Source organism: Anopheles maculipalpis, chromosome 2RL, assembly GCF_943734695.1.
Source record: "Anopheles maculipalpis chromosome 2RL, idAnoMacuDA_375_x, whole genome shotgun sequence".
NCBI lineage: Eukaryota > Metazoa > Arthropoda > Insecta > Diptera > Culicidae > Anopheles > Anopheles maculipalpis.
The window spans coordinates 70,277,251-70,299,381 of NC_064871.1; the positions used below are offsets into that span (position 1 = coordinate 70,277,251).

At 44.2% G+C, this 22,131-nt stretch overlaps 1 protein-coding gene across 1 annotated transcript in view; it reads left to right on the forward strand.

Moving 5' to 3' along the window:
• The window catches only part of LOC126567443 (Krueppel-like factor luna), an 85,664-nt gene that overhangs the window by 55,019 nt on the left and 8,514 nt on the right, over window positions 1-22,131 (forward strand). The window lies entirely within an intron of this gene.

Below are 22,131 nucleotides of genomic sequence, written 5' to 3' on the forward strand. Positions count from 1 at the left end.
TACAGGGTTCCCAGTCCATAGAACAAGCATCAAAATAGCTTGACACTAGAACCGCCGGGCTTTTCAACCTTACGAGTTTTTACGAGTCTATTCTTACCTAAGGGTTTCTTGTGATTAAATAATTCATAAACATCATATTTAGGTATAATAAAAATTTGTTAGCAACTCAATCAATAATAATAAAATCAAATTATGGTAATCGTTTGATCATATCAACTGCCCAACGAAGGATATCAAGGCAAGCTTTTTTTTCACTAATATAAAATTATAAGACTTTTAGTGATAAATGCTTATAATTATTCCTAAGAGGGTTGAACGGCAGTAAATCTTAGCTTAGAGCTATTAATTATTGAAAAAATCAAGTGATAAGTAGGATTTTTATGATACTAAAACAAATCTTTTGTTCTAAGCTGTTTGGGTCTACGCGGGCGTCTGTGACTTCCTTTAGAAACATTATGAAAATTCGATGTCAATACAGCTCTAAATGGTCAAAAGAAGAACCTGGCAGAACCTTTTAGTACATTTTTTAACTTATGGTTTATTACATGTGAAGCATTCGTTAGCTCATTTGCCCTTGTGACATTTGAACCTGGCAGCGCCGACGAGAGCCTCCAGCACTTGACACAGGCAAATTGGCATTGGCGCTCTTATTTTCAACGTACTCTATGGCAAGTTCTTCGCCTAGCTTGAAAAGAAAATCGCGTCTATATATCTTTTCTTTTGTACAAGACCCGACATTGATTCCCACTAAATCCAGAATATAAAAAAAAATAAATAAACAGGCCATCTTCTACTAGCACTCTTCACAGAGTACTTTTGACACATTTGGTTGACACAGCTGTACGAAGGTACAGTTTTAGACTATGATTTTCTATGTCCTAAGTGCACCAGGCAAACTGGTTGCGCGGGTGTTGGGAGAGCATACATAAATTGGACCTGCAAGTATTATGCTAGGAATCCCAATACGCAATAGCCAGCAAGTGATGCTTTGGGTGGAGAGCGTCCGATGTGGGCACTCAGACGAACCAATGTTACCAATAAAATTGCGCTAGAGTGTACAAAACTGGTGCTTATATAGACTAGCCGAATGATCATAACGAAAAAATTTGTGCACTTTTATTGTTCTATTCATATTGACATGCATTGTCACGAAAACGTGTACACGCCAGTGCTTCCAGACTTGCAGATGCACATCCGTCACTCGTTCACAGCAGGAATACCAGCCATCACAACGTGTTTTGCCTATGGGACAAAAATATCCCATATGGCAGTTTTAGGTTAGAAATGATTTTTTTTAAGTATACCATATACACAATTTTGTATGGACGCTCTCGAAAAATCGTTAAAAATAAATAAAAGTCCGAAGATTTCAATGGGATGTCACGGCGGCAAGCGGAAAACACACCTTTTTTCGAGTGCGATGGGACAAAAAACTCCCATCGGCGGTTCTAGTGTTAAACAATGCAGGATTCAAATCGCGGAACATTTTTCAATTTGAACACACATTACATCAGTTTAGCTACGCTGTGTCAATCGCTAAGACAATTTGCGATTGGTTTAGAAAGCCATCAGATTCGGCACCTTTACCCATACTTTGATCATGGTCATCGGCTTGGATTTGGAACGGTTCTGGTGTTCCGTGCGCGAATTTGCGATGAATTTCTCAAGAAGAAATGAAGAATAATTGTGAACCGCTCAGTATAAAAAGATGCAATCCAAGAACTCAACTTTGTATGATAAACAAACCCATCGTCAAGGCATAAAAAAGTGCTGCATCTGTATCGATATTCTAAAATAATTGGGATTTTGTGTTATCAATTGAAACAGCGCATCTAAAATGATGTAAAATTGATGGTTGTGTAGCTCGAATTCCGCATTGATTGTTTTTTTTTCTAATTTTCTAAGCAAACTTCGGTATAACTTCAACAAATCAAATCAGTTAATGAAACCTCTTGCGAAAAATCTTTCGGAAACACATATATCTTTCTTACTTGTCCATGTTTCAATGTTTGCTTCTTCGTTCGGTCTTATAATGAAATGAAAATATCAAAAATAATTAACAAAAGCTGCATACTTCCATCAACTCGATGTCCATAAAGGTGCACATGTACCTTCATCTAGCGAAGCGCATAAAGGGTTTGACTTGAGGCAATTTCATACCCAAACCAGCCCACCGCACAAAACTGCCAGGACCCCCCAGAAACGGCTTCGGTATGTGTACACCCGGGCCTGTGCCGCAAGAACAACGCGTAACGATAATTAATTACAATGCAGCCCGCAAACCACTGTTAACAAGCTCCCATATATCTTCTGACCATCTCGTCGGGGGAGTTTTGCAGCAAACAATTCGTTCGCAATTGCTTTGCTTGCTCACTTGCTCAAGGCGCAAATCCGGTACAAACGGTCACCATTACCGTGTGTGTGTGCTCCTAAATCTCGGCACCGATTGTGATCGACGCTTGTAGTGTACCGGGACGGACGGACGTGACGTGTAGGGCAGCAAAATCTGATGATCTCCGATGAAGTGTTGCCGCAAGGCTGACGATGCCGCGAGTGGAGGGAACGTTGTACTGTTTTGCGAAATTTCAGGTGTTCTGGTGTAGGGAGTGTTCAGGTGGTTCACAGCCACTGTGTCCACTCGCGGAACTATTCCTCCACGGGAGGAATAGCCCAAAAGCTAAGCACGCTAGCCTACTAGGAATGTTCAACGCCACATAAATATTGGCCGTACAGCAAACCAAGAAGCAACATGCCCCGCTTCACCCGCGTGGCAAACACTCGGCAGGTGAAATAATAGAGGTGAATAAAATTTAAATTACATTTATGACCGTGCTTCACATAGAATAATCTTTCCGATTGGTCACCACCCGCGGTGTTGCGCCGATTTACCGGCAAGTCACTTTGCATCTTACGCCGTTGCCACTACATCTCCTTTCGGTGTTGATCGTGTCCCCCCCCCCCCCAACCTCCTATGCCAGATGAAAAGTACCATTTAGCATCGCACCACTTGAGGCCACCATTTCGTGTACTTCATGAGTACGCCTTGAGATCGTCTTGTCATAGACAGAAGTGCAAACTCGAAGACACACTCGGCGCCAAGGCCGCGAAGTCTGTGCGGGGTTTTTGGACTAGATTTCGAGACCCGTCCCGTCTTTCGTCGGCGGCTTTCCAGTTTGGCCATTCCAAACCGCCCTCCAAATGCTGCTACCAGCCCGGTGAGAGGAGTTCATTTGGAGGGGCCGAACAAATTAAAAGACAGTTCTGTGTGCAAACGTTCCGTCCCGTGGAAGACTTGGCGTTAGAAAAAGAACGACAGCTCAACACTCTACAGATCATTATTTTTGTCAGCTTGCAGACTCCACACCTGGTAGCCCCTGTTCCAACCGCCCACGTACCAACGCCTTTGCGGCGGCTCGTTCTCTCACCTGGCAGGGGGACACTTCTGCAAAGGGGAAGCGTACCAACCATTCCTATTCCTGTCACGGTGCAGCGGACTTTTATTTTCGAAGCCTCGCAAGCATAAGGGTTTCGTTTCCTTTCTATTTGCAATTAATTTATGATACGTCCTTCCCTCGCCGTGTGATGCTTTCCGTGTCGTTAATCCGGCTTCGTACATCGGCTGGAGCAACCTTGAATATTCCTGGTGAACGTTTCACGTGCTATCTGCCGCGCGCCAACAGGCGACGGACGGTTGATGATCCGTTCGAGCGCCCCAAAAGTGAACGCATGACAAACGTAACTGCGGCCTTGCTGGCAGTGTCCCATCTTTGCAGCGTTTTTTTTTTTCGCTGCGGCACCCGCATCGCTAGGTGGCTCAATTAAATGTTTTCATTACAGTCGTAAACAGATGGGGATGGAACAGGAATGATGGTGAAATGGCTAATCGTGCGGGACATTTGCCTGGGATCCACCAATGTGTGCGCCAAGAAGGTGCAGTAAAATGCAACCTTTTGGTTCGATGCACTCGTGAGAAACAAAAGGGAAAGGGTGATTATAGCTCTACCGTTGAGAGGGAAATGCAAAGGAAATGTACGCAGTACGCGTTTAATTGGATACAAGAGTGTCCGATGTAAGGGAAATCCAAGAGCATTCGCAGCAGGAGATTGATAACATTTTTATACTTCCAAATGATATTTTAATCCTAGCCAGGATCGTTTCTTGAGTGATGATAAGCCATACCTGATTGATTTTGCTATTTGACTTTAAAAAATCGATCACACAAACATTCTGGTTATGCTGATTAATGTATGAACTAGATTCGAATTTAAATCCCTAAATAAATGGACATCTGACTCTAGTCGCAATTGTTTGCAAGATTCATTGCCACGCTTTTGCAGTTATTATTTGTAAAGTTTATGTTATGAGGAAGTTTGATTTTCGCACTCTATTACACGTAAGTACCTAACATAATTCAATCAGTCGTTTAAATTTGTTATTATTAATAGACGCTCATTATTTCCCACCATCTAATTGAACTCTTCACCTTTAAAGGACACATTAACAACCTTCCCCGTACATTAGACCAGCCGTTTCATTTAGATTAATATCAACGGCTTAATAAAACGGTCTACAAAACGTGTACCAAGAACGCCGCACCTGATCACAGGCACCAGGAAGAATCACCTCCTTTTTGTAGCGGAAAATGAAATCAACTCGACACCAATCATCCTAATCCACACGAACACGTTCGTGTCCACGCAGAGTGCAATTCCGTTCCGGCCGAGTTTACGACTCGGCCGACGGTCGAACAACCTCCCTGCGCGGAAACACCAGACCCGAGTGGCTCGATTCGCCGATTGATGGAATTTAAGTTTCACATTTTATTGGTTTGCGTCGCACACGAGCACGAATGCATGTGAGGTGAGAAACATGCATCATTAACATGTGCATTTTATGGACAAATTATGGTACATTCTGCACCATCGGTTAACCTCTGGCCGGTCGTGCGTGCCCCGGCCGTGGAGGTTTTGTTCGAGGCAAGCATTAAAACGGCCAGTTTCAAATGCAGAAACCTTCCCACTTTTCGAAGCGATATTTTATTGCTCGACCCGCACTAAACTGCACACAATTCATCTCCCAACAACACCCGGTCGATGCCGTGCGTTTTGTGCGATTGGCGATCTCGCGCGATAAAACCATTCGCCGATCGGTGCAAAAGTTCTGCTCGATAGAACTATTGCCACGCCGCGCGGTGTGGTTTGCAAGCGCGCGCGCGCCCCCGCACGCTGCCGACGTGCGCCACGTAAACTAAGGATTATAACTGGAACATGTCAAGGAATTAGCCATTCCGCGTGTAGCATGTTGCGATCACACGACCAGAGCAGGCAATTATTTCGAGGCGAACCAATAAAAGAAGGCTGCTGGTCAATTTCGATCGGTCGATATTCATTAGCGTGTAATGATCGCTGGGTGCTGCAGATACACTGGTCGGTTTTTCCCTGCCGTATTTTATGTGCCTTCATAAGGTTATAGTTTACCCGCCGCAACAAGCAATGGCGAAGCAGTTTTAATTAACTTTGCCGCATTTGATTTGGATTGAATTGAAATAGCTTACACTGCCCTGTTTACAAGTGCGTGTTTTATCAGACCGACCGGATTAGAAAACGGTACAGACTACCTCAGAACACAGACTAGATTAACGAATCACTTACTGTCCTCCCGTGTGACAGTTCACATCGTTTCGGTTGTTTTTTAATTGCAATCACTCCATGCTCTCCATCAGATTGCTGCAGCCTGTGTAACACTCGTGGGAGAATGAAACGATTGTCCCTTTGAAAAACTTTTTTTTTTCTGCCATTAAACGAACATCAGTTCTAGCACACTGTCAAGTGCAGGCTCCCCCCAGTGACATACATTTCAATCCTAGAGAGTCCTCACTCAATTACTCAAATCCCAAAGCTACTCCCGCGGTTCGCTACCTTCGACTGGGATCGGGTTTTAAGATTGATCGATTGAGCCATTGATTTTCGCATTCGTCCCGATCCGAACGCCAATGTTTCATGTGTACTGGCAGCACCCTGCTTATCAATGCGTTTCCCACGCTACGGAAAACCCGGCCCGGACATTCACGGATTATGTATCACAACAAACACACATGCACCGTCGTGTGGGGATCGCTCATGAATTTTCCATCCACTTGCGAGCGAAAGACTTGATCGTTTCCATTCGTTTTAGGTGACTCGTTTAGGTACAACGGGGAGCATAGGCTGGGTAACCTCTGTACGGTTGATGTACGGTCCAGAGTCTTGGAAATTTCGATTGGTTTGACGCTTTCGTTTCTTACACAGCATGAAAGATAATATCAGCATCGGAATATGCTTCCGGTTGTGTCTTTGAAGTACTAGCCTGCATTAAATACAACTAGATCACATCCAAACTGAGCGCCGACAATGAGACAATGTATGGTAAGCCAACGCGCCAACCAACAATCAGCAAACCACGGCGAGTGCTACCGAAACACTCTCCAACGCCAAATCCCAAATATGGACGACGGGTACACCGGAGACTTTGGACGGAGTTTTTCGGTCGCAGGGTGGCATTATTGGCGCAACACGATATTGATCGAACCTGGGCACCCAGAAGTGGATCAAACTTCACTTGACCTGCAATTCCACCGTACGCGAGACCGACCGTAAGACGTCACGTTGACAATAGAGAGTTGTAGTTTGGCTTTTGTACGTAGCTTGACACTTCAGTTTCGTTCCAAAAAAAAAATCGAAAGAGGTCAAAAGAGAGCGAGAAGTCAGCTAGTATTGCAAACAGATATCTTACATATGCATGGCTGAAAACTCTGCTGTTTGTGATGAAGTGTGCTGACACCGGGCACAATTAATAACCATATTACGCAAACGTACCAATAAACATAAGGTACATGTGATGGGTTCGTGCCATTTACTGGATTTTGGAGGTTTCAACGAGCACGAACAGGTCTTGATGTTGGTGCGCTGCAGCACCACTAGTCACAGACTAGTCGAACAAGGCTTGTTAAGAAACGATCTCTTCACGTCAATGTCTTATTTCCTGCTAATCGACAAACTTGACTCCTCCGTAGCTGCTTCAAGTTCCACCCGTTGTACAACAATCTCTCAATTTATTAGTAACATGCCGGGCAAAATATCTACATCTAACAAACCATTACAGCAGATTAACTCATTCTACCCTACCCGCACTCTACCCACCAAGAACACCATCCGACAAGGCAGAGATGTCGGAACTGTTCACATAAAGAAGCTGAGCTGAATTTACACATCCACAGTCTTTAATCGGTACTAGCTAAATGGATTTCTGTTCCATTTATTAGACTATTCGGCGCTGTAATCGCAAACCTGTTCGCGCGCCCGGTTTACACACAAAATGCCGCACAAATGCGTACGCATTGGCTCACACCACGGCTCTCCATCATGCCATCGCCTTGCGTCGCCCTTAAGAAAAGAGCTTTTGCGCGAAAGCGAACATATCATTTTACATTTTAATTAATTCATTACGCTGACTAATGAGAGTGGCATTGCTCATGTTCGCAAACACAACATCGCATCCTCTACGTACGCATTACCTGGCGCAGGCACTACTACTCCGTCCAACCGGGTAATCCTAGCTTTTCCTGAGGGTTTTCCCGTTTTCTTTCGACCGGGGAGCCTGCTGAAGGTTCTACGTTTACGACGGTTAAACGGCGCTTATCGAGCCGAACCCTGTTGAAGGTTAGCCGTGGACGTGTATTACACAGATGGTCCAGTAAGCAATCGCAGATTTTCTACTCGTTGTAACGATCGCTGGGATGAGTACTTGGTGGGTGGGGGGGGGGGGGATCTCTTGAGGGAAAGCAATGACAAAGTCTTGCAAAAGAGGACGCAGGGATCAGGAGCAACGGGTTTGATAAAGCATGCGTTTTCTTACAGACGAGCTACGCTCGCTCGCGTGAGTTGAAGACATCCCGCGTAGCTTTGCTGACTCACGTTCGCACATGATCCACGCGTACGCGCACATTAAACGAATCCGTACGTTAAGCTGTCTATGGAGGGGGGGGGGGGGACTCCGTCCTTTCCCTTCACACACCCCCCCCCCACACACCTTCCAAAGGGGTAAAGAAAATGGATATCGTTTTCAGCAATAACAAATGTGTGGTAATAAATCTTTCACCGTCTCGGACGAACCGCTTCACTGTTTCCACCTGCACCATCGACATCCGACAGCACCGACCAGAAACCGAGGTGATACGTTTTGCATTTGGCGTTTATCGTTTTTTTTTTTTTCATTTTTATTTGTTTTCCCTTTGCCCCGTTCGAGCCTGCAGATGGCTCGACACTGCGCCTGCCCTGCGGAACGGTTTCTTGATCTTCGAAAGCAGCGAATTGGCATAATTTGTAGGTACAGATAAGCCGCCAGCTAAAGCTCAATTATGTCAACACTTGTGAGCCGCGCACAGTAATTGAACCCGTTGTGATGTTCTCGTTTGCTTCTTTCGGAGCGGCTCGCGGTCGAATTTCTACCGACCACGAGAATCTGTTTGTGTTAATTGTTTTTATCAGCGATCAGCTTGCTGGGACAATCTTGCTACACAATTTATGTATCTTTAGAACCGTTCAACACTTTTTTTTACATTCTGCCTACTGCCATCAATGCTCCTCTACGTGCCTGCCTCGTCGAACGTCTTTACGCACACCAAAAGATCGTGTAAAGTGTACTTTCGTGTTTTGAAAACGCACCAATCGTGAACCATTAATTAGACTACTTCATGGGCAGTCTGCGATCTACCACCGACTTCAACACCCGTGGCCAACCCCGTGGTGGACACTTTTTTGTCTGGCTGCGATGGTGCAAACGCTGGTAATTAAGAATATTTAAAATCCATTCGCAACGACCGTCTGGTAATTAGTGGTAGTTACCTGCGTTAAACGAAACACCAACCAACAAAAAATCTTCCAACCACTCACATTAGCACGCCTATTTTTGCAGTGAATTTTATACGGACCTCATACGGCGTGAAGGATCATTGCGCATGTGTTGTAGGTTGCAAATTGCAAAAGTGGATTAGTTCTTGGCAAACTTTTACAGCTTGCTGGCTCGTACCTAGATTGAAATAAGCGGACAAAACCCTTAATTTTGTAAATGCCTAATTGAAGTTGATGTACTTCACAATATCTGGATGTTTTGCAAAATTTATTCTTCTTATTATTATTATTTAGTTTTGCAAAACAAGTCTAAGCGACGAATGAAATCAAAGGTCTCAAAGTCCCTGCAAACTACTTTACCGACCAACCATAACTCTGGTTGACGTTTAGTCAACGAAAATAGATTAAATTAGAAATCCGCAAGATCCAGTTCAACAGTAAATCGTATCCCGCTAGATCTTGTTCCTAAGACGCAAGAGTTCCAGACTAGAATTTATAGTAGAGCTACTATGTGCGAAAGCTAATCTTATTTAGCCCCTGACTATTTGCTCGCATAACAGAAAACAGAAGACTGACATTAACACAAAAATATATATAAAACACAACAATGATTAATTTGGAATCCTAACAAGCAAAGTAATATTGTTGGACCTCCGGAGTGTATTACTGAATCTACTTCAATTTATATATATTACGTGCGCATATAAATAACGGCCGTTTTTTCATAAGCTTATTGTTACTCGTGGCAATTTTATTTGTCGAAATTGGGTCAATCAAAGCATTGGCCATTATTATTTATTATTTTCTTCCACCTTTCCGGTAGGAATCGTGGATTCCTTTCCGGAAGAATGATACGTTTTTCGACGCAATTCAGGTATCCAGCCAATTCTGCATCTGTTCATTGGAAGAGACCTGCTGGTCAGTCAATCCATGTGCCATGGTTCGGAACAGAAGGAAATCCGATGGTGCCAGATCCGGTGAATACGATGGGTGCGGTAAATCATCCCATTTGAGGGTATTAAGGTAGTTTTACACAGGTTGCGCAACATGTGGCCGAGCATTGTTAAGCAACAGAATAACTTTGTCGTGGCGTGATGAGTATTCTGGTCGTTTTTCACGCAGTGCTCGGTTTAAACTCATCGTCTGTTTCCGGTAGCGTTCAGGAGTTCGTAGTAAATGACGCCGAGCTGGTCCCACCAAATACTCAGCATAACTTACGAGCTATGGATGTTCGGCCGAGCTGATAAAGTTGGGGTATGACCGGGGGATTCCCATGATTTTTTGCACTTAGGATTGCTGAACCACCTCTCGTCTCCCGTCAAGATTCTCTGCAGGTACCCCTTTCTGTTGTGCCGCTGGACCAGCAATTCACACATGAAGAGTCTGCGTTCAATGTCCCGCGGCTTCAACTCGTATGGTATCCATTTGCCCTCCTTCTGTTACATGCTTGATTTATAACGTTTGTAAACGTCAAATTCCTGCCCCATCGAATCCACAGTGGCCCCATCGACTTCAAAACGGCCGTTATTTACCTAATATAAAAGCCGGAGTATACTACCCGAGAGTGCACCGCTAAAACTAAATCATTTCAGCAATTTCGGTTTCGGGTTTGAATCCGATTTAAAATCAGCAGTTGACTTTGGAGTAATCTGGAGTAGCCTACAATAGATTCCGCAGTGCACTCAGGATTTGAACCTGGAGTTAATATCGAAGATTACTTCAAACTGCTATTGGGTTTTTACTCTGAATTACTGCAGAGTAAACTCCCGAGTAATGGATTAATCCGGATTGTACTCCGGAGCAAAACCGGATTAATCCGACTCTGGGAAAAAAGAGGATTTACCTACAATGTAATAGACAGTTCCTGGTTATAATAAAATCGTAAACTGTTAATGTGCAAACTTTACACTATAAAGGGTTGCAAATAGCTTCAAGTTGACGCAACACTTTTAAAAATCCCTTTAAAAAATCTTAGTCATGCAAAGGAAAAAAAACAATTCATAGCAAAAAACCGTTACCCATACAACGAACAAAATAATTACAGACCGCAAATTCCTGGCGCTCCGATCGCAGATTCGCCATGATGCAGATTACTGTCGTTGCTTTCTTTTTTATTGTTTTACCACCTTAACAACTAGCTCGTCCGGGGGGGCCCACGATCAAAGCCCGATCATGTTGGACCGCCTTTCTTTATTGAACAATTGTGCCAAGCGCCCATGCCGTATGATGATGATGGTTTATGCTTTACACAATGCTCGTTCATCTCGTCAACTCGCGGGGGGCTACTCACGTTGTGTTTTGCGTCGATTGAGTCAACAGACACCTGCCTGTCTAGTTTGATGGAACGAAAAAATATTTTATTGTTAATTGAATATGAATTTTCATGTCAGTTCCTCAAAGATATGAGTTTTTGAATAAATTATATATTTTTCATTTACAAGAATATGCAACTTGCTTTCGCTTGCCACTTGTTGGAAAGTGCATTTTTCTTTTTAATAGTAAAAAACTCATATCGAATAAAACACATTTTGTGGCGTGTTTTATTTTACCAACAAAGCGATGAATAAGATTATCGCAACACTTGCGATGGCTTATCGTTCAGCTACATCCTATCAAACTATGAAGGCTCCTGAGCTTTCGATTTACATGCCCCCATACAACCGTGTACATCGATCGATCTTTACCAAATTTGCTGAGTTCATGAATTATTCCTCCCTCTTACCACAGGTTCGGCCACGGTAGGTGCGCACGTTCGCGACCTTCGTGCCATGCAAACACGTCCGCAAAGGCATGCGCAACGTACTTTTTTTTTTAGTACAACCTAACCCGACGGCGGTACACCAGACCGTAATTCCAAAAACAAGCAATCATTTTACCTGGTTCCACCCTTTTTCGGGCGGCACAGCCCGCACCACAGCTAGATGGGCCTTAGCATAAAATTACAGACCGAACGAGCCGACCGAGGCGCATATGCGACTGTCCCGGGAAGAGAGAGAAAAAAAAGCTGTTTTTCCCGGTACCATCTCGCCGTCTGTAATTTTCAGTACGCGGTTAGCGCAAAGCTTCTTGCACCATACGCGCATCCAAATACGCAAGTGTCAAAACGTCGTTCAATTTACTGTTTTTTTTTTTTGCGTCCTCCTCTCTCTGTATTCCTCATGGACAGTCGGTTTTGGTTAGTTCACTACTTTTGTGCCTCCCCACATGGGATGGAACCGAAGAGACGCGATAATCCATTCCCTTCGATTTCTTACCCTTCAAACCCACCCATGCTCAAAATCACCGCGTGACGAACGAAGATTTGCACACATTTTTCGCGCACATTCGCGCTCGTTTCCATACGCGCGCACCTAGGAAGCCCCCGGTCTCCCGGTGGGCTAAACAAACTCCCTTAGCAGCTTCCCTCTTAGACCGCAAATTGACCGATTTCAATTAGGGTTCGAATGTGCGAACCACAACCACAGCCTTCGTTACGCGTCAAGTGAATTCACTGCACACGCCGCCGCTGCTTGTGAGCGGTTTGCAGTGCCTTAGCAGATTGACCGCTGGGGGAGTTTATGGAAGGTGTTTCAAACCAAAAAAAAAAAAGGTAATAGACCTCCTTACGCACGATGGAGTCGAATCGAAACAGGTGTGTAATTTATTACCGCCACCAAATTTGGAGGATGTTTTATGGGTGGTTAGGTTGGTAGGCGCTTTTTTTTTGGCTTTCATCCATCTAATGTACGTCTACAGTGTGGCAGAAGTGTGCGAGATACGATGGTGGCGGAAGTTTTCTGCTCAATTTCGTCTTTGATGTCAAAAGTTTGCAGCATAATGATCATTTTCGGTGTTCTAAAGCACAAACGGTACCATGCATCGGTCAAATAAACTACACGACGTTACATAGTAACATATGTATTGCTTTTCTTTTATTTTGAAATATCTAATACTATTGCAGAAAATGTCATAACTTTTAACTGACAACACAGATGTTAATGCATGATTGTGTGTTAACGCAAAGTAAACTAATATTTTCAGTAGGAATACCGAAAGGAAATAAACAACAAACAGATTTTAAAAGGCATAGCAATGGTTTCGAGGCTGCAAGTATTGAAAAGTTGCAGACACAACTGCGTCGGCTCCTCGACGACAACCAATAAGCAAGCGATCGCTACTATTTTTGCCTATTTTTTCAACGTTTTTGCGGAAATTATTACATGTGAGCAATGGGGTTTCAAAAATGGCGGTTTTACTTTGGAAGTTCGCCTTTCACACGCTCCTTTTATAAATTCCTCTTAACCCAACCCACCCCGCCGAGGAGCAATGGCCTGTTCCTCACGATCATTGCATTGTCCTTTTTCTCCTATCTTCAAATCAGCTCCTATTTTCAAATCAAGTCCTTTCTTCGAATCAAGGTTTCTAAATCGTTTCTTCTTGGCTTTTTACGACCTCTAAAGGTCATGCTATGCTGGCCATTGAAATCTTCCCAATACCACGTAGTAGTTGAATAGTCAATCCTCATTACGGGGGGACGGTCCATATGGGATTTGAACCCCGGTCCCGCCGTTTGAATGCCGGCGCCGCTGTCACCTATACCACCGGGCCGCCCCTAAGATTTCTAATTATTCTTTGAAATTATCCTCGTTTGACGTGCTTATCCTGTAACGCCTTGGCGTTACGATTCAGTGTCATCCAGAAAATTCATCCAATATTTAAACAAAAACCGTTTTTACTAACAAAAAATCATCAAATCTGTGTTAAAAAATTGTCCGTAAGATACTTCCATCTTTTCAAATATTTATTATTAAAACAATTTGTTTTAGTTGAGTTGGATCACGCGTGGCTAAAGTGACCAGTGCACCAGCAAATATAGCATCGAGCGTTTGTTCTGATGAAAGGCTGTAGCGGGTGACGTTTTTCCAGCTCCATCGCCAATCCGTGAAAGTTGACTCGATAGCCACTTTCCAGTCCGAAAGTCTCTCGACCATCAATTGTCACAAGCTTTTGGTTGAGACAGTCTTCTCTTCTTCTTTGGCCTGCTCAAGATTGAGCACGTCGTGTCGACATGGCCAGGTCACCAATCAGTTTCCAGGAAACTCGATCTAGGGCTGCAGTCCTCCATCCACGGCTGCATCCGATCTCTAACAGGTTTGACACCACTTGATCCAGCCAATGGAATCGCTGTGCTTCACTACGCCTCATGCCGAACGGGTCACTGACGAGCACCTTCTTGGTGGGGCATGAGTCCGGCATCTTCACCACGTACCCCAGCCAACGTATTCTTCCGGCTTTGACTACCGTCAGGATATTAGCTCCGCCAAACAGCTCAGCTAGCTCGAGGTTCATTCTCCCGAGCCACACACCCTGCTCGCACACACCGCCAAAGGTAGTCCTTAGCATCCGCCGTTCGAAAATGGCGAGATTATTGGCGTCCTCTGCCAGCATAGTCCAGGACTCATACCCATAGAGGACTATCGGACGTTTTAAGGTGCGGTGAATCGTGCATTTCGTGTGTCGTTGGAGTCTTCTGGATCGCAGGAGTTTGTGGAGTCGATGTCGATGTCAGCGAAGCCAAGGAATTGGAGAGATTGGGTCCGGATAACTAGCGTCTGTTCTCCATGTTAGGGGCGGCTGGTTGTCTTTCTGTCCTGGCATCCTACGGGCCGGGACTTTAATCAGCTAGGATGCGTAGACCCTCCGACGTGACAGGGGGTTGGAGGAGAGACATTGCAAGCCACCCCCAATACCATTGCAACGAAAGGAATCCAAGACACAGGTTGAGACAGTAGGTACTGGATAGTATGCGAGCTGCTGGGTTACCGAAAGTGGTTTCATTTTAAATTAAAACAAAGGCAACGATACGATTTCCTCAATTGCAAAATTATTTTTTGTATTATTACGGTTTTATGTAGAAAAATTATCGTTTCACACCTCAACTTCCCGGTTAAAAAAATAAAAAAAACTGATCTTTAATCTTAAGAGTAAAACGAACGCGATTTTTGTTTCAATATGTGGTGCATACCTTCTAGAAAATAAAATCCCTGGAGACTGCTCCCCTAAGAGCCCTTCAAAATAAGCTCATCAAACTTCCGAAACGCATTATTCTACGAGAAAATTAAACAAAATCCTAAGTTTATCACCTAAGCAATCCCAAACTTGTCGACACCCTGGCACTGTACACAAATATCAAATTAGTCCGCAAACAGTACAGTATGAATGGTTGGAGAATGGATATCAATCCACGCAGAAGGATATCGAATTTACTTTGCTCCGAAGAAGCTAGTTATATCTAACAAAAATATGGCAAAGTGATTAGAGTATGCTCAGAACTACTTGGTCAAACTGGAAGAGTTTTGGCAGATGGTTGTAATAATGGACGAAAACAAATTCATTTTCTTCGTGTCACTGGTCTGGGAGAGTCGAACGCAATCCAAAGCCGACTGTGAAGCATGGTGATGATCAGGTTATGAGGTGGGATGCCTTTAGTGCAAATGGCACCGAAAACTTGACGTTCGTTAATTCGATAATGAAACGATTCGAATATTTAGACATTAGGTCATAGATAAAGGGGAAACTTACCCGAACAGAAAATTTCTCCCAAAGACCTACAAGTTCTGTGGATTGAGTTTCAGAAGTAAGTCTCGTTTATTCAAACAGTTTCGCTCTAATATACTAATTTCGATCCCTTGATCGATGTTACCGAAGTGAGAAGGCAAGATTTATTTTCCTTAAGTATCGCCTATCGCTGGATCGCCTACGCTGGACCGTATCGTTCCTGTTCTTGTTTATGTTTGCCCTGGGTTTATTGCATGCCTATGCTAAACGGCGCATCAAACATTAGAAAGTTTACAATGGTTTTATGCCGTCAGTGTTATCCAAGTCCTGATTTTATTCGATACGGCGCCATGACGATGAATTTAGATTTCATCGTGCAATAATAAACAAAATGTGTTCTTAACGCTTACGCACGTTTTCTTTTAGATTTTAGATTTTTTGTCGCGTTCGCAACATTGGCTAAGTTATAAAAAATTTTCTATCAAGAGGAGGTTAGGAGAAAGTGGTTCGAAAGTGTTCGAATTTCAAAGTCATTAGCAAAGCACCGGATGAAATGGACGCAATTTAAAATTTTTGTTCATGACAGCCATAGACAATCCTAGATTTGTTTATTGAATTTTGGTTGTATGGTAAATTTGCTTTTGATTAATAGAAAATTCATCTGCCAGATGGGAGGAAAACAATACCTTTTGGAGCTAAAGTTAAAATTTTTGGAACATTCATTGGGTTAAAGGGACAGCTGTAATGATTTTTTGTTTTAACGAGTTACATCTATGATGAATTAGGCCTCAACAAGCTCACACATTGTACGGTTAGCTGCAGAAAATTCAGAATAAATAACAACTTAAGACGAGTTTACCGTAATCAAAGAATCATATTGCTTCTTCGACATGAGCATTGCACTAAAATCTTGCATTGCTATGCTATGCGCGTGTTAGTAGTATCACGCTGAACGTTTTACCTTACAACATTTGATCCACGACATAACGACCCCTCAGCTCGATCGAACACATTTCCCTTCTACCCAGGATAACTACTTCCCTTCATGTGAGTGTTTTCCCTACTGGGGAAAACATTAAAATAATGCATGCATTACAAATGTGACGACGGAGACGAGCAAAAGGCCACAAACGAAGGCATACGGCGGCGGGTATGGTCTCATGGTTTTTCCACCCTGACAGATAAAAGGTGATAAAACGCTACATCCCATCAGACGGTGCCGTGCGCTTAACAGCAACCCCAAGGCAAAGCCAACCATCGTGACCTGTCGCGCCCATCGTCAACCTTTCTCGCTTTGCGACAGCTTTTCCTACCATCCCAACGGGTCCACCCGAACGGGGGGAAGTCAAATGGATCGTGTTTTTCCCTCCTGTATCATCATCATCATCATTAGTCTTCGATAGAGAGGCGAGTAGGACACCCCTATCGTCGAGAGAAACAGACAAACAAACAAACCAACATACAAAAAAACAACAGCAAACGAAGGAATCATCCCGAACTGTTATACACGGTGTGTTCCTCGGCACCAGCGCCCAAACGATCGTCGTGGAGTATCTGACCACAAGATCTGGCAGTGTGTCACGACGACAGCGACAAGCGAAAAAACATCGTCACCCGTGTGTGCAGGCCGATTCGCCGGCCAGACCGAACGGTCCGGGAGGATGGGTTAGTCGCGAGCAAATCGCGGAAAATGTTTGACGGGGCTACAATTTATGCCATCTCCAGCGAACGGCACGAAACGGCTCGCCGGGATTCGTGCGACAGTGTAAAGGGTGTTTTGGTTTTTGTTTATTGTTTGTTTTACGTTTGGTTTCGTTTGCTGTAAGTCATGTTACATGTGTCGCTAGGTGGAATAACAAAACCAAGCCGTTGGCCACCTAGAACGAAAAATGGAAAAGACATAGCGAGAGTAGAAGCTTAAAAGGTAAAGCATATAGAGGTGAGCAAAAATATCAGGATTATCAATAAGTTCGTGCCATTTTAGTACAACGATTGCAAATTATTCAATTTTACTTTGGTGCAATCTTGCAACACTGCCATTTTGAAGTGTCATCTTCAAGCATTCTTTGCCCCCAGCTGTCACTTTCCTGGAGTGTAAAAAGTGGTTTCCACGAACCTGCCATTGGCTACCGAAAGTCATCGTATATTAGTGGAAGTTTATGATGTCCTTGCTGTATCAGAAAAAAACATGTCAAAAGTGGTTTGCGCGGCTCCTAAGTGGCTTTTTTTAGTACTCAGAATAGCTCCGGACATTGCTTGAAATATCAAGATTGAGATCTTCAAGGCACCGCTCGATGAAGATCATTCGCAAAAGCAAAACGAACTTGCAAAGGCAGTTGAGTTAACTCAGCCAGCCATTTACCGGAAGATTAGACACCCAGGGTGCCTTACATACTGAGGCCAAGGGATCATCGACGCCCAGGCCGTATATTCTAGTTACAAAATATTTAAAAACGGTGAAAGGCGCCTTCTGATTTTCAGCTTTTCCGATCGATGCATCATGGCCTAACGGAGCAACACTTCTCCAATTTTGGAGAAGTGAAAACTTGGAAGGATGAATACTCAGCGACCAAAAAAAATCCTCTTCTTTCTCCAAGGAATCCGTAATTTGCTAAAAAGATGGAAAAAGCGATCATCAACGAACTTATTTATTTATTTTTAAATTTTTTTTTTGTTTCGCAACGACGGCCTGGTCCTATTACTTAAAATCTAATGTTATACCTATCTTTACAATTCATTAAACTTATATCCTATTTTGAAGGTAGATATTACATTCTCCCTCAATTCAAGTGCGCCTTATCCCGGGTGATCTAGGTTGTGGATGTTTTTGGGGCACCACCATCGGCAGATCGCACGAGTCCAAAAGCCACTACAACTTTGTGAAGCTACAGTAGCATCTAACTCACGCATTCCGCCAACAGTAAAGCCGCCAGTCACAGCTACACTTCGTCCAAACCTAATTTAATTGGTTAAGTGATCTAATGTTGTCGCTGGCGACCCTGACGCCTGCAAAACGCAAGGAGCTGCCAGCCAAAATAACCTTGTAGGTTTACTGCAGAATCTAACCCAGACATTCCGTCAACGACAAGGTCGCCTGTTACGAGTTTAGATCTCCTTAACCAATTTGTATCGATTCTTTGGACGAAATAGCGACTTTCGCATACCGATGCCACCATTACGAACGTGGGGAAGGGGAAGGGACGGTTCCCATCTTTTTGGCGAAGTCAAACAGAAGCCGCGCATATTTGTAGTCCTTCTGTCCCAGGATATTGCGCATTGGCACCGCCGGGGATCTTCCTGATGCCCGAAAGGCTGCTAAGATTCCGACCGCATTGAATTCCACAAAAAGTCGTGGTATCCGTTGTTGCTAGAGCTAAAAACCTTGGAGTCGTCGCTACCTATACGTTGAAGATGTGCATTCATCGCATAATGGTACGACATAAGTCTCGATATCATGCGAATAAACGCAAGATCTACCGGAAGCCCGTAAAACCAGTGACGTAGGGAAACCTGTGGTGAGATGGAGTGCAGGAACCTCCCGGGTTCGTCCTCATCCCACATGCTCTGCCAGCGGGCCTTGCACAGCTGTTGTGGGGTGGGAAGAAAATTGTAAGGGGGAATCGACCTCTCAAAAAATGTTACCATCGGAGGCACCTCGTTTTGCCAAGGAGTCTGCTTTTGCAGAGCTCTTTAATGCCTCGACGGATTTCAGAGCTTCGACAGCACTGAGGCTATCAGTAAATATAAAATACTGGTCCGGAGTATTCACGCTTATAATGAACAGTGCGTAAAAAATAGCAGCCAGCTCAGCTATATATATATAGAGCATGACAGTCTAAGCTTGTGGAAGGCTACGATGCATGTTAAATACACCGAAGCCCGTGCCCGCCTCCGAAGAGTCTGTGTAGTACTGTTGAGGATTTGGAGAGCCATACTTATCCACAAAAGTGCAGGGAAACTGTCCTCCAGCGAAGATCATTTGGAATGTTCTTCGTGTCCTCTCGCATGGAGGTGTCGACTACTAAAAGAGAATTGTAGGACTCTGTTAAAGTGGCGCGGTTTATTAATGAACTTATTTATAGTCCTGATAAAAAATTGAAAATTGTATGAATTTTTGTACCATGCATGTGTATAAGGTAAAGATAAGCGCGAGAAACGAAATCAATATAACTCAAAGACTGTTAAAAAAATTTAATACGAAAAAAAATACTTCAAAAATCTTCCAAAAAAGTTATTACGAAAGATTAATCCTTACTATAATGATGCCCCTAGAATTCCCTAAAATGCCAATTACAGCTATACCATCAGCATGCAATACTTTCTTCTCCAAACCCTCACTAACCTGGCCGCTAGTTATACCTTATGATCTTGGCCTGATCGTATGCAACAACGATTTTTCACCGAACCAAACACATTTCAATCGAATTTACATAATATTATTGTCCACCGATTTGAATAATGAAAATGTACCTCCCGGCAAGCTTGCCACGGTGCCATGAGCTTCCCCCGGTTCCGATTTAATCGTTTGTCCTACCTCGCCAGTATCGTGCGAAGGGAAAGCATTCGTCGTGAAAGATCGCCTTCCCGCGTCTGCCATATCACAGGTGAAACGGAAGGCTTCCCGTTAAAAAATGGTGGAACATGTTGTCGGTCCCACATATCGTTCTCCCCTTTCTGTCTCGCGCACGTTCTTCGAAAAGGGAATTAGAAGGGCTTTCGAAACAACAACGCAACAGCACACAACACAAATCTTTTCCCGATCGTGCCAGGGTGGATTGTGTGTCGGGAATAAAGGAAGATTTACAGTCAGGCTCTGCTTGCTTTGCGGTACGGCAGCGGACCCACCCTACCACCGGTTGCGGGTCCTCCAGTCACAACCGGAAAGACAAATAATCTATGCGGCAGGCGAATTCCTAGCGTACTTGCTTCCCCAGCTAGCCCAGGAACAATGATGGAAACGAAGCGTAACTGTCACTCCGCGTACCCGTGCCTGCTACGACCGGCCGTGACAACTGATCTCTACCATCTCCCATAGCGACGCCTTACACAAGCACAACCGTTTGCCAAACCGCTCACAGAAGGCCTCCCTATCGCGAAACCAACCCGTACCGATTGTCCGAAGGAAAGGGGGAAGGAAGGGCTGCACTTTTTTTTATTCTGTTTTTCTTTGCAGCCACACTTTGCTACTTTTCCCTCACGCGCCCGATCACGTTGGATCCCGTTGCACGTTGATGATGCTGGTGACACGAATATTTTATGCGCTACCGATTGTTGCCGACTGATATTGGACATTTGTTTTACTGGGGGGCTGCTTTTTGTTTTTGCGTGAGCCAATCGTAAAGCCGCACCTGCACGGGTCGTAGAAACCGTGCACGTTAATGCTAGAGATCCCTCCTCTGCTCTGCGTGCGAGCGAGCGGGGTTGATGCCGAGTGGCATATCTGACTCAGGAAATAGTTTTCCAATGTGCGATGCGATGATCCATTTGGAAAATCTCTCCGAGAGCTACCGCGTGATAGCTAACCGGGCTATGTGAAGAGGACCTTGCCTGTTTGGCCGATCCACGGTTTCGACCATTCGCAGGGATCGTCCAAAGATTGCCGATGTCGATTGGGACGATGTGTAGAATTTCTTCAATTATCTCGCAACGGTCATTCGTTAGCGGGAAAAGGGGAGTTTCACCAGCTGCTTTACCCGTTTGCCGTCCGTTCGGGAACAATTTTATGGTCCATGAAGTACTGCATCGACGACGGGAATTACATTTCCGGATCTTACCGTGCACCCTGCACACCCGCAGAAGCAAGATCGTATCCTCACTGATCGCTCCTGAACAGCACACAATTGCTTAAGACCCTTCTGCTGGAGGATGTTTACAATACACGTGCAAGAAAAAAAAAGGCAGTGGATGCCACCCCGCATAGATTGAAGATCGTGAGGATAGAAATGGGACAAAACTCATAGTCTGTTTTCGATCGCATCATTCCACATCCTCACAGCTGTTCGATAGCCCATCTGGATGGGACACTGTGCGGAAAAGGCAAAGCGGACAATTTACGCAATAATGCGTGCGCGGAAACAAATTTATGAATCCGCCCGCGAATCGTGCTGTAGGAAGTGAGCACTACACTCCACACTGTGTGGTTGCGGTTGTATCGAAATCACTGCCATCGGCTCACTTTGCTGCACATAGTTAGCAAACTCCACATTCGGGCAAAAAAAAAAGAGAAAAACAAAAACTACAAGTAAAAAGCTTTCGATTTACAAAGTCAACTCACTAACTCTGCGCGCCGCCTTAGCTTGGGGTAGCACACACACACACACACACAAAACCTGACTGGGGCTCGTGTATCGCTTCCCTGCTCTGTGCACAAAAACTGCCTGCCAGTGTAGATCGTTCGATCGGTTAAATCGAGCCTGATGATCTCAAACAAGAACAATTTTATTACCACTCATGTGCCAACATGACTCGTGGTATGTAGCCTAAGTAGGCACATAAACATGTACGCTGGGCTCTGTTACACACCAGCGTCATTAGGCAGGTTGATGATCCATTTTTCTCTCTTTATAGCACTCGTGCTACCAGCTACAGTGATTTTTAGTGGAACGCTTGTGTGTGCTCGTGTAGTGGTAATCATATTTTCGGCACAGGTGCAATCGGAAATACGCCATGGACACACGGACGTCGTTAAAGAGCTAGTAGTCTTGGC